We start from the raw sequence: 18,730 nt of genomic DNA, 5'->3' as shown, positions 1-18,730 counted from the left end.
AATTGCTATATAACATAATCAGATATCTTGATTTGGGATGAAATGCATCACAACTTTTTTTAACTAATGGAAACATTTTCCATTGAAGGACTCTTCACTTAGCAATGAGGGGTTTCAGGAATGAATTAGTCATGAAACCAGGGATAGGTGTAGGTGTTTCAGGTAACTAAGTCAATGAGGACCTGACATTTCTCTGGCTATAGGATTGGTTCAGTGTTTGCCCATTGGGAAAATTTCAGGAAACTCATTGGATGGTTAGGAAAGGGACTGGCTCTCTTCACCTGAGTGTGGATAATGAAGTATGTAGCTCTGTGAGTCGCTGGCAGCCATTCTGTGACCACATCAGGGAGGGTAGATAGCTTCGGATCAACATAAAAGGCAGAGTGAAGAGACAGAAATAATCTAGGGCTTTGGTGATACAATTTATCTGCTGAATCAAACTGAACAGAAAAAATCACCATATTTCTGGAGTTTCTAATTATGACTTTTTAAGGCAAACTGCTTTTCTATAAGTTACAACAGAAAGTGGCAGAAATTGGGTCTACAAAGTATATATGCAGAGAAATCCCTTCAGGAACAAGAAAAATAATACGAAGTAAAATATTTTTTAAAACCTTTCTCAGAGCATAGCTGAGCTGAGCTGGAAAGTGAAGAAATGGAAATAGAGCAGACAAACAATGAGAAAGTGTGATTCCACGAGGATTCGCTGAGCACCCCAGAGTCGGCATCACCCCTTAGGGTAAATGCCAATTATAAGAGCTTCATCTGTGTTTTAACCGGCTATGTGTTTGGGGAGCAGAAGCCAAAACCAGGGGCCAGAGCAGAGTAAACGGTCAGATCAGAAACCAGGACCACTTGAAGAGGGATACCCACAACGGGTGAACGAGAAAACACACGTGATCCTCAGAAGGAGAGATGCTCATCCCAACTGGCTCTCAGGACGGAGCAGAAATAAAGGAAAAGTCTCCCTTGTTCGTTCTTAACCACAAGCCATGTTCACATGGGTTTGCCACTGAAATTTATAGTGCCTAAAGAAAAAAAAACCCAAATGGAAAATTGAGTTTAAAGGGATCCTAGGTTGGTAATGCTTCGAGTACTACTGTTATGGAGAAATGCACTTTCAATGCAGGCCTCAAAGAATTCCCACAGATAGAAATCCAAGGATCATGAAATTGCAATAAAAAATGATTAACACAGGAGGAAACAAGTAACCATGAACAAAAGTCAGCAAAAATAACAACTGCAGAAACAGCTGTACTTTAATCAAAATACTACATGTCAAGACCTCTGGAATGTAGCCAAAAGTCTTTAAAGGGAAATTTAAAGCTAAAATGCTCTGTTAGAAAAAAAGCAAAACTCAAAGTCAATTGCCTAAGCATTTATTTTAAGATATTAGAAAAAGAAAAGAAAAACAAATCCTGAAACTATGGAAGGAATAAAATAATAAAGACAAGAGCAGAAAAGTATGAAGTAAAAAAAAAAAAGATAGGAGAGGATTAATAAAACCAAAAGCAACTTTTTGAAAAGACTAATAAAATTACAAACCTCAGGCAAGATTGGTTAAGGAAACAAGAAAGCACAAAATATTAGAAATGGAAAAAAGGACATAACTAAAAAGGCAGCAGAGATCAAGATGATAAAGAAATATAAATAACTAATATTAAGACATTGGAAAGATTAGGTGAAATGAACAAAATACTTTTAAAAGTTACCAAAATTGACTCAAAATTGGTCAAGAAATAAAAATCAGGATGGTTATCAGTAATTCAAAATTCTCCCTCAAAGAAAATAGCAGGACCTAATGATTTTACAGGAAGAGTTCAGTGAAATATTCAAAGAAGAAGTAACTACAACCTAAACTTCCAATTAATAAAATAAAAGGGAATACTTTCCAATTCAGCTTATATATATAATTTCTTTTGTTATCAAAAATAAAGAGTAAAAGGAGAGGAAGAAAACAGGCCAATCTTATTAATGTCGGAGCAAAAAACTTTCTAAAAAAGAAAAATTGTAAATTGAATTCAGCAATGCAAAAAAGATAATCTATCATCACTGAGTTGGATACATTCTGGGAATACAAGTTGATTTAACATTAGAAAATCTATTAAGTAATGTATCATATTAACATGTAAAAGGAGAAAATCGTATAATAATTTCAATAAATGTAGAATAAGCAGTTGTTAACATTTAATAACAATTTTTCATACAAATTCTCAGTGGACAAGGTATAAAAAGGAATTTCTTTAACCTAAACAAGAGTACATATAGAAATGTTACAGAAACCTTACAGTCAACGGTGAACCATTAGTTATTCCCAATGTAACTATTTCTATTCAACATTGGATTAGATATAATAATCTGTGCAATAAGAAAAAGAAAGAAAAGCTATAAGGATTGGAAGAAAAGTAAATTGCTATTATCCAGAGATAACACAGTTGTCCACAAAATGGAAGACCCAAAGGAATCTACCTAAATTATTATAATTAATCATAGATTTTAGAAAAGTTAGCAGATACAAGATCAATAACCAAAAGTCAGTGGCATTTTTGTATATCAGCAACAAAGAGCTAGAAAATGAAAATTTAAGAATATACTATTTATAACAGTAAAAAAAATTTAAAGTACCCAGGAAGATATTCTAAAGTATGTAAAAAACATATTTTTGTTTCTTGTTTTGATCATTTGAGGTTTATTCCTTAAACCAAACAAAAACCTAAGCTGTCATTTAAGTGGGGTTTCCGAAGGGCGTGGAGGTAAGTACTTCTTAAATAGACTGTCAACGATTCCTTGTTTAGACCCATCTGTATCTCACATCCAGAACCGTGAGGGTCATGAAGCCTTGAACCTTTGCTGATTCTGCAATGCAAATTAGTGTGCTTCTAGCCTTTCCCATTGATGGTTTATTATTCAGCTTTCTTGGATCTGCGAAATCAGTTGCCACACATCCAGCTACCATCCAGATTCCGCTAGCTTCTCCTGTTTTGTTCTTTGTCCTGGAGGGTTTATACTCCCTCCCCACCCAACCCCATCCCTAAATCCCTTTACTGTGGTTTGAGAGAAGTTCCAGAAGAACACTGAGGTGAGGGTGTGGGTATTCAATTCACCATTTTTTTTTTTTTTTTAACCAGAGGCCCACTCTAACTTTCTATAAGTGTATCCCTAGGGGAAATAGGTAGTCACTTGGAAATCAGATAAATCGAATACTCATTTGGTAACTGAGGAAAGAACATGCTCTGTTTTTGCAGCAGAGCAGATGTCCCTAGAAACTCTAACCAGTGGACAGCAATCCCAATTACTGGCTTGGTCAATAGGCCAAAGTTATTTAACATAGGTTGAAGGTATTACCAGTGACTGAGTGGGATCAGTTCTAACAAATGGGCTGTAGGGGGTACCACAGGGTTGCTCTTTGGGGCCTGGTTAAGTGTGACCTTCACTGTCTCAGGGGTACAGTGAAAGAAACCAAGGCACTCTACCAATAACCTCAAAAAGAAGGTTGACCAGTACCTCTCGATGCTTCTGTAAGGCACGTCAATAAGGGCTGACGCGGTGATTTGCCACTTCCTTTTTCCTCCTGAGTCTGAGAAGGTATAATGCAATGACATGCCTCGAGATTTCCCCCTTTGCAACTGATGTCTAATATGCACTGTTTGCTGTTCTTTTTCCTATTAACACATGTAACTAACGGTGACTGCTCACAATTAACACAGTTTTAGAAATACTTTTTAATGATGATTTTAAAAGATAATAGTTATAAGTGCTTTACTAATTTAGGTTGTGGTTGCTTATCTAGAGCTGCACAAAATTACACTCTAATTTCCTTCAAAACTTGTAATTCAGCACAGAATCAAATCTTTCCTTTCATCTTCAGATCCTCTGCCTACTTTCCAAATCCCCTGAGATCAATCTAATCCTTTAAGATTTTCTTCCCTTTAACTCCTTCCTTCTCAGGATCTCAAATCATGAACCTTTTTCTCGGAACCTGTCAGTGAAGGGCCCGCAACAAAACCTGGGCAACATTTTAACTGTTAAGCCATGGGTCTAATGACCACTGATCTGGGAGGTTAGGTGTTTGTTTCTAAATTTATCACAACGTGCCCTGTGTCCTTGGAAAATACCTTAACCCCAGTTTTTCTTCTCTTGTAAATGAAAAGAATAGTATTTATAACCAGTACCTTTTTCTTTGCAAATAAAGGTATATGTGGAAAAATATAAAGATACCAGTGTGTATTATTGGTCCCACTTCTTGATACCTGAGTACTGAAATATTATGAAAAAGAATAGGATAAACATGAAAGGGGAAAAAAGACAGATCAACGTGAATTATATAAAAGAATATAAATTTGACTCTTCTACAGGAAAATGGAGAGACTTTTTCAAGAAGTTTCTATCCAAATAAGTGCTGTAGGAAAAGTCGTCATGAACTACACAAAATAGGCTTAACAGAAAGACGAACAAAACAGAAAATAACAGTTGGAGGAAGGCATTCTTATCTCAGTGGGAGAAATAAGAGTTGGCAAGTTTTTTCATAAACAAAATTATTTTAAACATGCTTAATAAAAGATCTTTTTCAATGTTCAGGGGAAAAAAAGAAATGTCATGCTGCTGTATTGTACCTTTAGAAACCATCTGCTTGAAAATTTTTACTGAACTTGCACTTGTCTCAAACATCATACCCTCCTTGATGCCTTTCCCAGCTTCTAAAACAAAATTAATTATTCTCCCCTTAAGGTCTCAGAGGACTTGGAACTTAATTTTCTTGTAGCTTTTATAGTTAACATTTTTGGTGTTGTTCTTTCCGCCCTAGGCTGGGAGCTTCTCTGGGAAAAAGAAATTGTGACTTATTCTTTTAACCTTGGTGCCAAAATACATAATATGAATAAAAGAATATTTTCCTTTTTATCCTTTTCCATGAGTTATTGGCTTTTTAAGGTAAACATTTAGCTGGACATTTACTTGTGTAATTTATAATGTCTATTCACCTTCATTTAAAAGTGTATTTATCACTTCTTTCATTTAATTAAGATATAATCTCTTTCTAAAATTCTAGCTCTATTGCACCAAGGGCCATAAAATAACATGGTAATGATACCTATTTTCATTTAGTGAACTTCCTCATATACAGAGACTTTTTCATTAGTATATTGCTACAGCAAAGCCAAATGTCCCAGTGTAATAATTCAAAAGTCACCTCTACCTTACTACAAATTGCTTCCACATAGGACTTAGCCAATGACAATGGCCTGTTTCATTGTCAGTTTTCTAAATTTGAGATGTATCTGGTCAGAAAGCATCAGAGAAAAATCTATGCCAAACTTTCAAGACACAGTTGACTCTTATACCTCAAAAATTGTCTAAATGGGGGAGTAAGAATAGTAATAGTTTTTCTTTTTTTAAACTGCATTCTATTCAAGAGAAAGAAGAAAGTGGGTAACATATAACTCCATTAACACAGTGTTAGACTATTGATCTAAAAGTTTCCAGTCTGGTTCCAGTTTCAACACCACTGTCATTAACTGTATGTTTTTATTCATGACATTTTAATCTCTCTTAGACCAAAAAAAAAAAGATGTAGGACTAGATGACTGCCAACTTAGATTTCCAATACTTCTGCAGGGCTGTTACCTTGAAACAAAGCCTTTTCCTATTTCTGTAAACGAAGTGCTTTGGATGGGGTTCAGTCCTTCCCCACCCCATGTAGAATTCCAGTCTATACCACGTATAGGTGTAGTATTATAGGGAAGGTTGATCGAGCCGGCATACATAATCACACTCCATGCCCACGGGGTTGCAAACGCAGTTATATCTGATGCTATAAAGCCACTTCCAGCTGGTGATAGGTTAACATTAAAAGGATTAAGGCTTGCTTTGACATGGGCTGACATCCAAAAGTTAGATTTAACGTTAACAGCTGGAATGCTCAAGAAAATAGAGAGTAAGTTAAGGGAGACACAAATGGAGTTAAATTAAAGCAAGTGGGTGTTAAAGGTATGTTGGAGTTATTTTCATCTCAGTTTAGAAATGTTTCATTCAATGGCTAAAAAAAGGCACAGTTGGCATAAATTCTCCTCTATGATTACAAAACATAGAAAAAATGCTTTAGGTGGAAATGTTCATCTTTCAAGGTAAGTATTGTGCCACTGGAAACTTTTTTTTAGAGAAATGACTAATCCTGGAGGTTTTTTTCCCCCCCTCTCTTCAGCACATTTCAGCTTCTCAGCACTTGAAAAACATGCTAATACTTAAAAATCAAGAAGACCTGTTAAGTCTCAGGAGGCAGGTTTATTTTTCTCTCAGCATATTTGCCAGAAAATTAACTTACAGGTCTGAGCAGCACAGGTTAAGGCTGATTAAATAGCTTTTTGATGGCTGACAGGGGGTGCACCTCAAGGTATATTCCGTGAGCTGCAGGTAGTTGATAAGGACCCGGATAGAAGTACCCACCGAGTATGCATGAATTTCTTTCCACACTCATCTCTGTGCTCTGAGGACCACCTATGTTGGAGTCCTGATGGGGTTGGGAGTTGGGGGTAGGGCTTATTGAAAATGCAAATTTCTGGCCCCCCACTCCAGACCTCCTGAAGCAGGAAGGTGGTGAGGCTGGTGCCCACGAACAAGCACCCAGTGATTCTTATGCTTACCGCCATTTGAGAAGGGCTGACCCAATTCTCATTATTCTCTAGACGAGCTCACTTGTTGTTACTGAAAAACTGTGTGCTAAACACTATCCTACACTCATTTGGGTGGTAGGTATTACCAGAGCTTGAGGCCTTCACTCTGGAAGAGCTCATAGGTAAAACAAACATGAAAACAAATGCAGGTGTGCTCGTGTTCACTCTGCTTGAAATGCCTCTGTTACCCCCTCACTGCGTAGCCCTGCTAAATTCCTTTCTTTTCATTCTCAAGACCAACTTGCCACATCTTCTCCTCCTAAGCCCCCTTTGAGTTAACTGTATCCTCCTTTGGGCCAGTATTTGGACCCATTATTAAATATAGAACCTGTAGAAGTGTTGTTACAGCACGACTGAAACTGTCTCCCCTCTAAGACTGCTCACTTGAGATGGCCAGGAGAATTCCTTATCATTTTATCCCCTCTTCCTAGTAGGGTGCCTGGCACGGAGTAAATGCTCAATAATTCCTGTGTGCTCATAGAGGTTTGGTGAGGTGGCGAAATTTTGAAAACAACATGAACTGCGAAGAAATAATGAAATTAAAACACAAATATGATATCATTCGAAAGTTAGAAAGACCCACATTGCCTAGAGCAGTCACAGCACTAGATGCACTGGTAAATCTGTCCCTTCTATGACACATTAAAGGGTGAACCTAGGAAACTCAAGAACTATAACAGATAGAGGCTTGATCTCCTTCTTTTTAGTGGTTCTGAGGGCTTAGTAAAGGCAGCTAAATATCTGCTAGTTAACTCAATGCCTTTAAGAATGTTTACTTTCATTTTTAGCCATTATCATCTTGAAACCTCGATAATTATAAGTATAAAGATTGTGAATTTCCTTAATAATCCTCTGATGCACATTAGCTATGTGCAAACATAAACCTATTTCCTGTTGTCCAGATTTGAAAGACTCTACTATCTTTAATTCTGGAATCTAAATCCCTAGTTTTACATATAGGGAGGCTTTACAATCTATAGCTTATATCTTACAGTAGTAATTGTCATTCAAAATTCTGCTAAATTATACTTGAATGGTTCTAAGATGCACATTTCCCACCTCCATTTTCACATGGCAGAAATTCGGGATTATCTTAAAACTGATGTCTTATTTTTAATGAAATATAGTACCTTTATTCTTATCAGTAGTAACCCCTAAACAATTACAAAGGATCTCAAAAACTCTAAAGCTTACCAAATATATATCAAAATATATATTTAGCACACAAAGCATTTGCTTGTAAGAGAGATGGAGAAAAAATTCAACAGATTTCTGTATTTGAATCTTCCAGGGACACTATAGGAAATACAGTTTATTTCATAAGTGATTCTATGAAACAGATCACAAAGTTTAATGTATATCTTTATCTTTTCCCCTCATACCTGAAGCTATGACTTTGTGAATTGTATATTTTCAGAAATTAAAGAATTACTGGAAGTTTTTATCCAAATTACATACAGAGGCAACGTCTCTTTGGGCCAAGGAATGTGGCCCATGTTAGAAGTACTTGAAAGAGACAGGGGTCACCAAGAACTAGGAAATGAGATGAGCCTTGTTAGTTAAACTAGTTTAAATTAACACATAATGAATGAAAGTCATCTGTTGAAGTCACCCATACTAAGAGATGGTTGAACTCATCCTGGCTGGAAAACTCTGGCAATAAACAAATTCAATCAAGGTGACTATGGAATAATCACACAGAGGTAGGACCAGAGTAGAGATGGTCAAAACCAAAGGTTTCCATAACTGGAGGTGAGATGAGAGGATTCTAGAATAGGGAGGCCCCAAAGGCAAAAATTTGGAGAGTTTATTTCTCATGAAATTGACACTCTGAGTCTAGCAGACCCAAATATTTCAATCCTGAAAATGTTATTCCCTTTTTGGGGGCAGGAATAATTCACAAGGCTTTACCATATTCTACAAAACTCACTGTGCTCTGATTTTATTCTCACCAAGAAAATTGATATCATTACCATGTTTTTTAAAAAAAATCAATAAGACATTCTATCAGTTTAATCATGGGTTTTCAGGAAAAAATAATGTACACATCAATATTCGTACAATGCATCTGATTTAAGAAGCATTGAAATGTGAAAGAGACAACTAGAGTGAGAGAGAAATGGTGAGCAGAGATTGCTACCTGCTTTCTGCAACATCCATTTTCCCCCTTCTGCTTAGTAGCAAAATACTGATATAATTCAGGACAGTAATGCATGCATGTATTTAAAGATTAAAATGTTAAGACTCTTGCACCAGTTATGATCATAAATTTTAGTAAGTGTGATATAAGTGAAATCCAGTGAAGATTTGTTTCTCTTTTGCTCTCCTTCCTCTCCCTTTTGTGTGCCCTGGAATATGGAAGTAACGGCTAGAGTTTTAGCATCTTGGGATTTCAAACGATTTTGAGGTTGGGAGCTACATACAAAAGAGGAGGTCCCTGATGACCGTCCAGGCCATACCAGTGCTGGACTATGTTCTCAGATTTCTTTACTGTGAGAGAAATATAAATTCCTATCTTGTGAAAGCCACTGTTAACTGCTATATGCCCCCAAACCCATCCTAACTGGTAATGGTTTTACTTCCCTCGTACCAGGAAGGGGTATCTAAGAAAGTGGACATATGTATTACAGTTACTAGAAGGGAGTATCTCTCACAGTAGAAAAAGAAATTGTTTTCTGGTTTGTGCATTAGTTTCTTCTGAGTCCGTTATTGTGTATCAGTTCCTAAGAGACTCATCGATTCTTAGGTGCCCTGAAAAAATAGATTTGGGAGTTCTGCAAAACTGAGGGGACCTACGACGTCTTGCCTAATCGGTTAACTGGCCTCTCTTTCTCTTTCATCTTTGTATTACCAAACTCTCTAAACTTGCATAGCTGCTATTATATTCATATGTAGAATTCTATATATGTTCAATATGTAAATTCTTATTCTTAAAGACTGAAACAGCTTATAACTTATTTTTTACCATACGAAGCCCAGAACCTACAGAATTCTAAAATAAGAAGTCATCCACTTATTAAAAGAGTGCTTGGCACATAGGTTGAATCAGCTTATGCTGTGTAACAATCCATACTAAAACTCAGTGGCTTTCAAAAACAAGCGTTTATTTCTTCATGCATTGGTGGGTTGGCTGGGTGTCAGTTGATTTCAGCTGTGCTTGGCTCAAAGCTGCAGGTTTGGTCTAGGTCTGCTCTGAGTGCCTTTCATCCTTGGATCAAACACTAATACTGAACTGTTTTTACTCACACTTCTGACACCAAATGTGTGGGATTTTTCTACATCAACTACCAGTTCTCCAACTCTCCAACTGGGCATCCTACAATTCAGTTCAATTCTGACAGTAACCACCTACAGTTAGCACAGAACCCACAAGTTAAGGGCTCAGTCCCATAAGACTGTCCCCACCTCAGACATCAGTCTCAAGTCTAAGGTGGCCACATGTATGACTGAGCAACAGGCAATAAATGGGAGGTTCCCACAACTCCATCTTCAGGTTTACTAATTTTCTAGAATAGCTCACAAAACTCAGGGAACCATTTTACTTACTTGGTTTATTATAAAGGATACAACTCAAGAAGAACCAAATGGAAGAGTTGAATAGGGTATAGGACAAGGTATGGGGGGCAGCGTGGAGCTTCCATGTCCTCTCCAAGTGTGACACCTTTCCAGCACCTCAGTGTATTCATCAACTCAAAAGCTCACTGAACCCCATCATTTAGGGGTTTCATGGAGGTTTCATTAGTCATTGATTAAATCATTGGTCACTGATGATTAACTCAATCTCTAGCCCCTCTTCCCTCCCTAGTAGTCAAGGGGTAAGGCTGAAAGTTTCAACTTTCTAATCATGCCTTGCTTTGTTCTTTAGCCCCCATTCTAGAGATATCTGACTCTTAGACTCAGCTAAGCATCACCTTATTAGTGTAAACTCGTGATGGTGGAAAGGAGATTGTTATGAACAATAAAATATGTTCCTATCACTCAGGAAATTCCAAGGATTTAGAAGCTCTGTGTCAGGAAATGGGGACAAAGACCAAATGGATATTTATGACACCACCCAAAGCAGTTTTCTCCTAACAAAGTCAGGAATAGAAGCCCATATCAGGTGTTTGTTTATGTCACATCTACCATTGGTTAAAGCAAGTCATATGGCCAAGCCCACAATCACGAAGCAGGAAGTACAGCACACTCTGCCCACCCCAGCCCACCCCAAGCATGTGGATGTGCAATACTAGTACAGGAGGTGAAGAACTGAGCACAATTATTCAATCCACCACAGTTCTCAATAAAAATGTGTTAGACAAATGAATGAATATGGTGGCAATTATAGTTGAAGTGTGCAGTAGCAGTCCAACTGAATCAGGCATTGTAAATGCCAGAGAAATCCCAGGCAATGGGTATGAACATTCTGAGAACTGTAAATGTGGAGTTTATCCAAACAGCCATCCATGTTCAGGTATTTATGGGGTATAAACCAGGACCCAGCAGGAATGATGAGGTGAGCAACTGGAGACAAAGACATCCTAGAATCAACAGGGTACTACAAAGAAAAAGTATATCACCACCTCAAGACAGTAACTAAGGAATGATGTGTTGGTCCCAAATGAACCTGGGACCACCTCCCTCTTATCAAAACTTTATCATTACTTCTTGAGAAATATTTTTCCTTAGGTAAGCACATCTCTGATTTTTATGATACTCAAAAACTTGATTCACTTTATGGAAATTCACTTTGACAGAAAGCATCTACTTCCCTTTGAAACAGTTAAAAATGAACCAGACAGAAAACTGAGTCTCCCCAAGTGGCTTAAGTAACATCCAGGGAATGATTTAAGCACAAGGAAGAATAGAGCTCTAAGAATAATCACCACTTGCAGACAGGAAATATAGCATTGTGATGGAGAACACAGACCCTGGACCATTTATCTTGGGTTCAAGTCCCAGCCCAATCATTTTACAAATAAGAGCGTGATAATACCTACTTCATAAGCCGTTAATGAGAACTTGATAAATTACAGGGAAGGGGATTAGAAATAATAAGCACTTAATGAACATTAGCTATTATGATAAGCAGGCGGGTCTATCTTCTTAGCCTTTGGTAGACCAGAGGAGCAGGTAACACTTAAGAATCAATGTCTCATACAGAGAAAGACAAATACCCGATGTTATCACTTACATGTGGAACCTAAAAAATAACCCAAACAAATGTATATAACAAAATAGCAACAGACTCACAGATATAGAGAACAAACTAGTGGTTACAGTGGGGAAGGGGTAAGGAAGATAGGGGTAGGGGATTAAGAGATACTAACTATTATGTAGAAAATAAAAAAGCAACAAGGATATATTGTACAGCACAGGGAAATATAGCCATTATTTTGTAATAACTTAAATGATGTATAATCTATAAAAATATTGAATCACTGTGCTGTACACTTGAAACTAAGATTGTAAATCAACTATATTTCAATTAAAAAAAATTAATGCCTCATATTGGTTGAAATGCTTCTCTAGTGGAGAGGTCAGCTTTGGCAAAGACGCATGTGTATACACACACACACACAATATACATATAATACAACTATACACACATGTCTATCTGTATAACTGTCTAGAAATATTTTCAGAATGAACAAAAATATACATCTTAAAATACTTCTGGTTTTCTCTTTTGGGAAGGAACATTCCAAAGGTAATCAACTTGGCAGTTTTACAAAGTAACTTAGAAAGTAATTCTTTGTTTCTCTTGATTGGGTACATTTAAAAACTGATATTGATGAAGTGGTATGAAAGCAAGTAAATGGGAAAAAAAAAACACTGAGAGTATCAGCATACCTTTTTACTGTGATTTCTATAAAATAGACTGTATTTTACCTCTAAGAAGCCCTTCCAAATTTTTCTAAATACATTAACTTTGTTCTCCCTCATAATTCCTGTAAAATTTGGCTGTACACTCATTCTAGCCTTCTCAGTATTAATTTTTTAGAAACCTATACCCCCCATTAGATTATGAGTTGTGGGACATAGGACATCTGTTTAATAATATTATAACTGACGTTTAAATATTCTTGTATTGTTTACAAACAGCCCCTACATACATTTTCTCATTTTTTCTTTTTTCTCTCACAAAATCCCTGTTATAGCTTTGCGGTTTTGTCAGCACCACAGAGTATAATACTTTGCATATAATAGGCTTTCAAAAATATTTGGGGGTTTTGTTAAAATTAAAACTGGATTGCATGGGTTAAATTAAAATATTGCCATTTCCCAGAATGTTTACTTCCTCTAAAGCAATTAAGAGAGGGAAAGATTTTGAATGCTTTCACTTTTTCACTTTTGTACAACCGATACATTCCTAAGACAAAAAACTAAGAAAGTATTGATGCGACCATTAAAATTGTATACAATGACAACATCTAAACGAAGCAGGATTGATTGATTCATTCATTGATTCATTGATTCATTGATTTCGTCAGAACATCTCTCCTTTTCCCTGCTTCTTTCTGATTGCTTACTCGAGTCCTGGTCAGCACTGCATAAGCTCCACATCCCATGGGTACATTAGGAAAGAAATGAAGAATTAACCAGGCTTCAAGAAAATAATTCTGCAGTAACCCAGGACCAGGTCAGTTTTCCCCATTCAATACTTTTTCCCTTAGAAGACACAGCCTCCTACAGCCCTTTGGGGCCCGTTTGAATTCAGACATTTCTCTATTGGAAAGTGAACTGAAGCTATTAACCCGCATTTCACTACACAGATATTCTTCAATCACTAGTAACGACAGCTGAATTATAATCTCATAAGACAACTATCCCACACGACAAACATTCTCACACCCATTATCCCCTTGCTCGAAGTCATCTGGTCTCCCTGCCAAGACTCTTCTATTTTCATGAGCAATTTAAAAATCACAACTCAGAAAATAGCATACCTCTTATTTAGTTCTTGAAGTCAGCTGTAAGCGGATTCCATGCTATGTCAAAAACCATTTCTTACTTTCACTGGACTCGAATTACCAGTGTCTCTCTGGACATGAAAACCGTTCAAAATGGGATGGAATGACAGGGAGGCTAATATACAGAGTTCAATTTTTTTTTTCTTATTAAAAACAAAATTTGAGAAGAAGAGCCCTAGAAGCTAAGTGTTAGAAGGAGAGGCGAGAGTTCTGGAAACAGAATATAGAGTTGAGTAGCAGAAAGGGAAGCAATGAATTAAGAAATGAGGCACGGTGTTTGCATGTAGAGTACACGCAAGAAGAAAAAGAAAAGAAGTGGTCTTGGAATTCCATTTGCAGCTCAGACTTCTTTCCTGTGGGCTCTGAGGATATATTAAAGAAAAGAAAAGTCAAACTCTGCCAAGAGTAGTGGCTGTGTTCCCAGAGGCCCCCGATGGGCCAGACCCCGGGTTCAAGGATGAAGATATAACGATGAAAGGACACAGTCGTGCTCGCAGCCTATGGTGGGGACAAGTGCATACATGACACAGTGTTATAGAAACCAGAATGACAGAAATGCTCACATTGAGGAAATAGAAACATTTGCTAAACGTTGAAGTGCCACGGGAACACAGAAGTGGGAACGATTCCTTGAAATTAGAGGGGATTTGGAAAACCATCACATAAGAGGTAAAATTACATTTGGGCCTTGGAATGAGTAGGAATTCATTTGGTAGAAACAGGAGGGAAAGTGCATCCCAGTCTGAGGGAACGGTAAGGAGGCATGAAAATGAGAGCACATTCAGGAAGCAGGTGGCCGCACATGGCTGGGAAGGGTGGCCAGGAGAAGGGCGGGCGATGATAACCGAAGAGGCGGTCGGGTTGAACCAGCAAAGGTTTCTGTGCAGACAGGGACACGATCATATCTGTGCTCTAGAAATGTCTAGTCCAGCAGCGTTGTTGAGGAGAGGAAGACACTGAGGCAGAGATTGAGGCCACTGCTATATTCCGGAGTCTAACAGTGACACTGGGATACAAGGAGGCATACACACTACTATATACAAAATAGATAATTAACAAGGACCTATGGTACAGCACAGGGAACTCTACTCAGTACTCTGTAATAACCTAAATGGGAAAAGAACTTGCAAAAGAATAGGTATATGTACATGTAGAATTGAATCACTTTGCTGTACACCTGAAACGAACACAACATTGTAAATCAACTATACTCCAATATAAAATAAAAATGTTTTTTAAAAAAAAGGAAAAAAGAAAAGACGTTAGCAGATAAATTCAGCGGGGGCTTAATAACTCCTGGGCTGTGGGAGGTAAAGAGGAAGGAGAAAGTGGAGCTAGGAAGATAGTTTAGACTTTTCCAGAGCCCTTGGATGGACAGTAGAGTCGCTATTACAGTCATTCATTGGGAAATGGGAAAATAGGAAGAAAGGAACACCTTGAAAAGAAGAGCACAGTAGATAGGGCTGACTCCCATGCACTCACTGGAAAATGTCACATCATTAGCACAAAGGCAACAGGTGAAATCACAAGAGTGACCCTAACATATTAGAAAGGGTAGCATTTTAAAACTGGGCGGAGGCGCATTTATACTAATAGACAGATTACTGTTACAATAGTTTAAGTGATTTCCATTATTCATGAAGTACCTCGTTTACTGCAGAGGACTGAGAGGGAAGATATCATGCACAGGTGTGTCCTGCTTTACCAGTTTAGAGCACAGGAAACTTCTAATATTCAAAATAATATGAGTGAGCACGTCCCACCCTCCTTGGGACACCAGCTCCAGCATTTTCTCATCCAGAAGGTTTTTTCAGAGTCCCCGCAGTTCCTACTGCCAACTGGCCTTAGACTCTAGTGCCCAGTAATCAGATATGTCATGGTGACATTGAGGCTCAAAGCGTCAGGGTCTCCTTCCCACTGCTCTCAAAAGGCTCCTTGGCCGCTATGCAAATTTGACCAACTCCTTTTTCCTCAGAAACCTCCAAGCATAATATTTTTATTTTATTTTATTTTATTTATTTATTTATGGCTGCGTTGGGTCTTCCTGGCTGTGCACAGGCTTTCTCTAGTTGCGGTGAGCGGGGGCTACTTTTGGTTGCGGTGCACGGGCTTCTCCTTGCAGTGGCTTCTCTTGTTGCAGAGCAGGGGCTCCAGGCGTGCGGGCTTCAGTAGTCGCAGCACATAGGCTCAGTAGTTGTGGCACACGGGCTTAGTTGCTCTGCAGCATGTGGGATCTTCCCAGACCAGGGCTCGGACCCGTGTCCCCTGCACTGGCAGGTGGATTCTTACCCACTATGCCACCAGGGAAGTCAGCCTAACAGTTTTGAAGGGCAGACAGCCAGAAGCTCTCTGCCTTCAGAGCTAAAGTTCCATGCCTTACACGCCTAAGGAGGAGAATCATCTGCTTATGCCTCTCCTTCATAAAAATCGATGGCTGTTTATCTTACAACAATATGATGAAATGGGCCATTAAAATGTCTTTTCTTCCCCCTGAACAAAGACAGGGAGCTTTAATAATATATCTTCCTAGGAACAAGTACATATGTTACAACCTTTCAATAGCCTGATCTCATTCCTTCTTCCTATTTCCCTCTTACACACACTCACACCTTGCACCATTAAAATTCTTCACTGGAGGGACCTTCCTGGTGGTCCAGTGATTAAGACTCCGCACTTGCAATGCAGGGGGCGTGGTTCGATCCCTGGTCGGGGAACTAAGATCCCGAGTGGCGTGGCCATAATTCTTCACTGGATTCCTTTCAAAATGATTACAGGGACGTTAGTAAATTTAACAGAAACTTCATCTGATACAAACTAGGGCTACCCACTACCAAGGGCAAGCCTAGATGGTGCTGGGGCCTGCAAGATCCCTCTGAACTTCCCAGATACTGCCCTGATTTTACCAGAGTGGAAACCAATTGTGACTACCCTGGACAGAGCCCTTTTGTCGCTGCCATGCACCTCATTCAACCTTAACTTGAACCTGAACCGGAAGTGACCACCTGGATTCAAACTTCAGGAGAAACGTGAGGCATTAAGGATTTTCCTTTATTTCAGAAGGATAAAGATCTCACATGTTAACTTGTCTTCAAATTCAATGAACACAAATGATGTAAGAGGTCATATTTCAGTGAAATATGATTTTTTCACTCTTTTGATTTTTCTGGAAAAAATCCAAAATCTTACAACAGTTGATTTTTAAAAAAATGTTTCCAGGAGCAATTTTGCCTTCTCTTTTTCACTTAAAAAGCCAAGTTGGGGCTTCCCTGGTGGCACAGTGGTTAAGAATCCACCTGCCAATGCAGGGGACACGGGTTCAAGCCCTGGTCCGAGAAGATCCCCCATGCCACGGAGCAACTAAGCCCGTGCACCACAACTACTGAGCCCACGCTCTAGAGCCCGCGAGCCACTACTGAGCCTGCGCTCTAGAGCCTGCGAGCCACAACTACTGAGCCCATGTGCCACAACTACTGAAGCCCACATACCTAGAGCCCGTGCTCCGCAACAAGAGAAGCCACCACAATGAGAAGCCCGCGCACTGCAACGAAGAGTAGCCCCCGCTCACAACTAGAGAAAGCCCGCGTGCAGCAACAAAGACCCAATGCAGCCGAAGATAAATAAATAAAATAAATTTTTTAAAAAAAGCCAAGTTGGAATTGACTTTATGCACTATTTTTAAAAGTGGGGGGATAAGGAAACTCTTAAATAAGGTATGGAAATGACAAAGAGCAAAAATCTCTAAGAAAGTTTTAAAAATGAGTAGTGAGGGGGAGACTAACTCCACAAACCATTAAGCATGTTATAAGGTTAAAGTAAACAAATCAGTGTGGCACTGATAAAAAATATCATCAATTAAATACTTTTAGCTACTATGGCCAATGATAATGTTATGTCAGGGACTCTCCACACCCACCCTTCTGCCGCGACGCAGCCGTTAGTAACTTGAGGTTTCTGAGTCCCCTAAATCAGCACCTGTGCTTTTAGCCAAGAGCAGAAGTTGAACGGCTGGTCCTGAGTCAGGTCTGCAGCTCACTCTTCATAGGCTGCTCATCCTGCCAGTCTACTGCCGCTGGTAGAGATTATCCTGTTTTCCGGGGGAAATTCTCTTTTTGGAGGACCCCCCTTTGGCCTCTCTAGCAGTCCCTCAGCTCTATGGTCTCATGACGGATCTGTTTGCCTCTGCCTTACGTGTCCTAGAGACTCTTGCTGCCCTGACCTTCTGATGAGGTTCTCCTGGATTTCCAGAGTTGCTATGTATTTTCTTTTTAAAATATAGACTGTCATTTCAGTGGGATCTAGGATGAAGGAGAGGCTTTAAAATGTGGATTCAGTCCACTATTTTTTTTTAAGAGCTCTCTTATATTATGGAGTCAAATCAAACTGTTAATTGGAGAGTGGAAATGGGAGGAAATCAGAGGGGAGAGAAGAATTTCCCTGGAGAATAATCTCAAGCCCAGAGGCAACGTGAACTAAGGGATGCCGCAGCCTATAGAGATGGTTGGCAGAAGAAGGGCTGGGATCAGCTGACTCCAGCATTTGCTCAAACATAAAACCGTAAGCACACATGTTCACAAATTGAATATTACTACAAAACAATAGCTAACATGCATTGAAATCTTACTATACGTCAGGAACCATTTTAAGAGCTTTAAATGTACTGACATTTAATCCTCATAACAACTCTAGAAGGTAGGTACCACTCTTTTCACAATGTTAGAAAGAGGGAACCTAAGGCACAGAGCAGTTAGGTAAATTTTCCAAAGTCACACAGCTGTCCATGGCAGAGCCAGGATTTGACCCCAGATGGTCTGGTATTAGAGCCCAGCCTTAACACCGTGCTCTACTGCACAGCCTAGAAGACCATCTCCCCAGCCTGCAGCCTCTCTTCCACCTTTCTTACAACCACCGGCACTCTTGAAAGCAGAACTTCTATTCTAATAGTAAAAATGAAAAGTCTTGTTTCGAGGCGAAGAACCCACCCAAAACGTTTAGGTACTATTTTATCTAAACATTCATCTAAAAGTATAATCTGGAAATGACTCATCAGATATATGAGAAAAACCTACAGCAGAGAAAGCATAAACTCCAACTAAAAGAAGGAAAGAGTTA

The sequence above is a fragment of the Stenella coeruleoalba genome (genome assembly GCF_951394435.1).
Source record: "Stenella coeruleoalba genome assembly, chromosome: 12".
NCBI classification, from domain to species: domain Eukaryota; kingdom Metazoa; phylum Chordata; class Mammalia; order Artiodactyla; family Delphinidae; genus Stenella; species Stenella coeruleoalba.
This window is presented reverse-complemented; position numbering follows the sequence as displayed.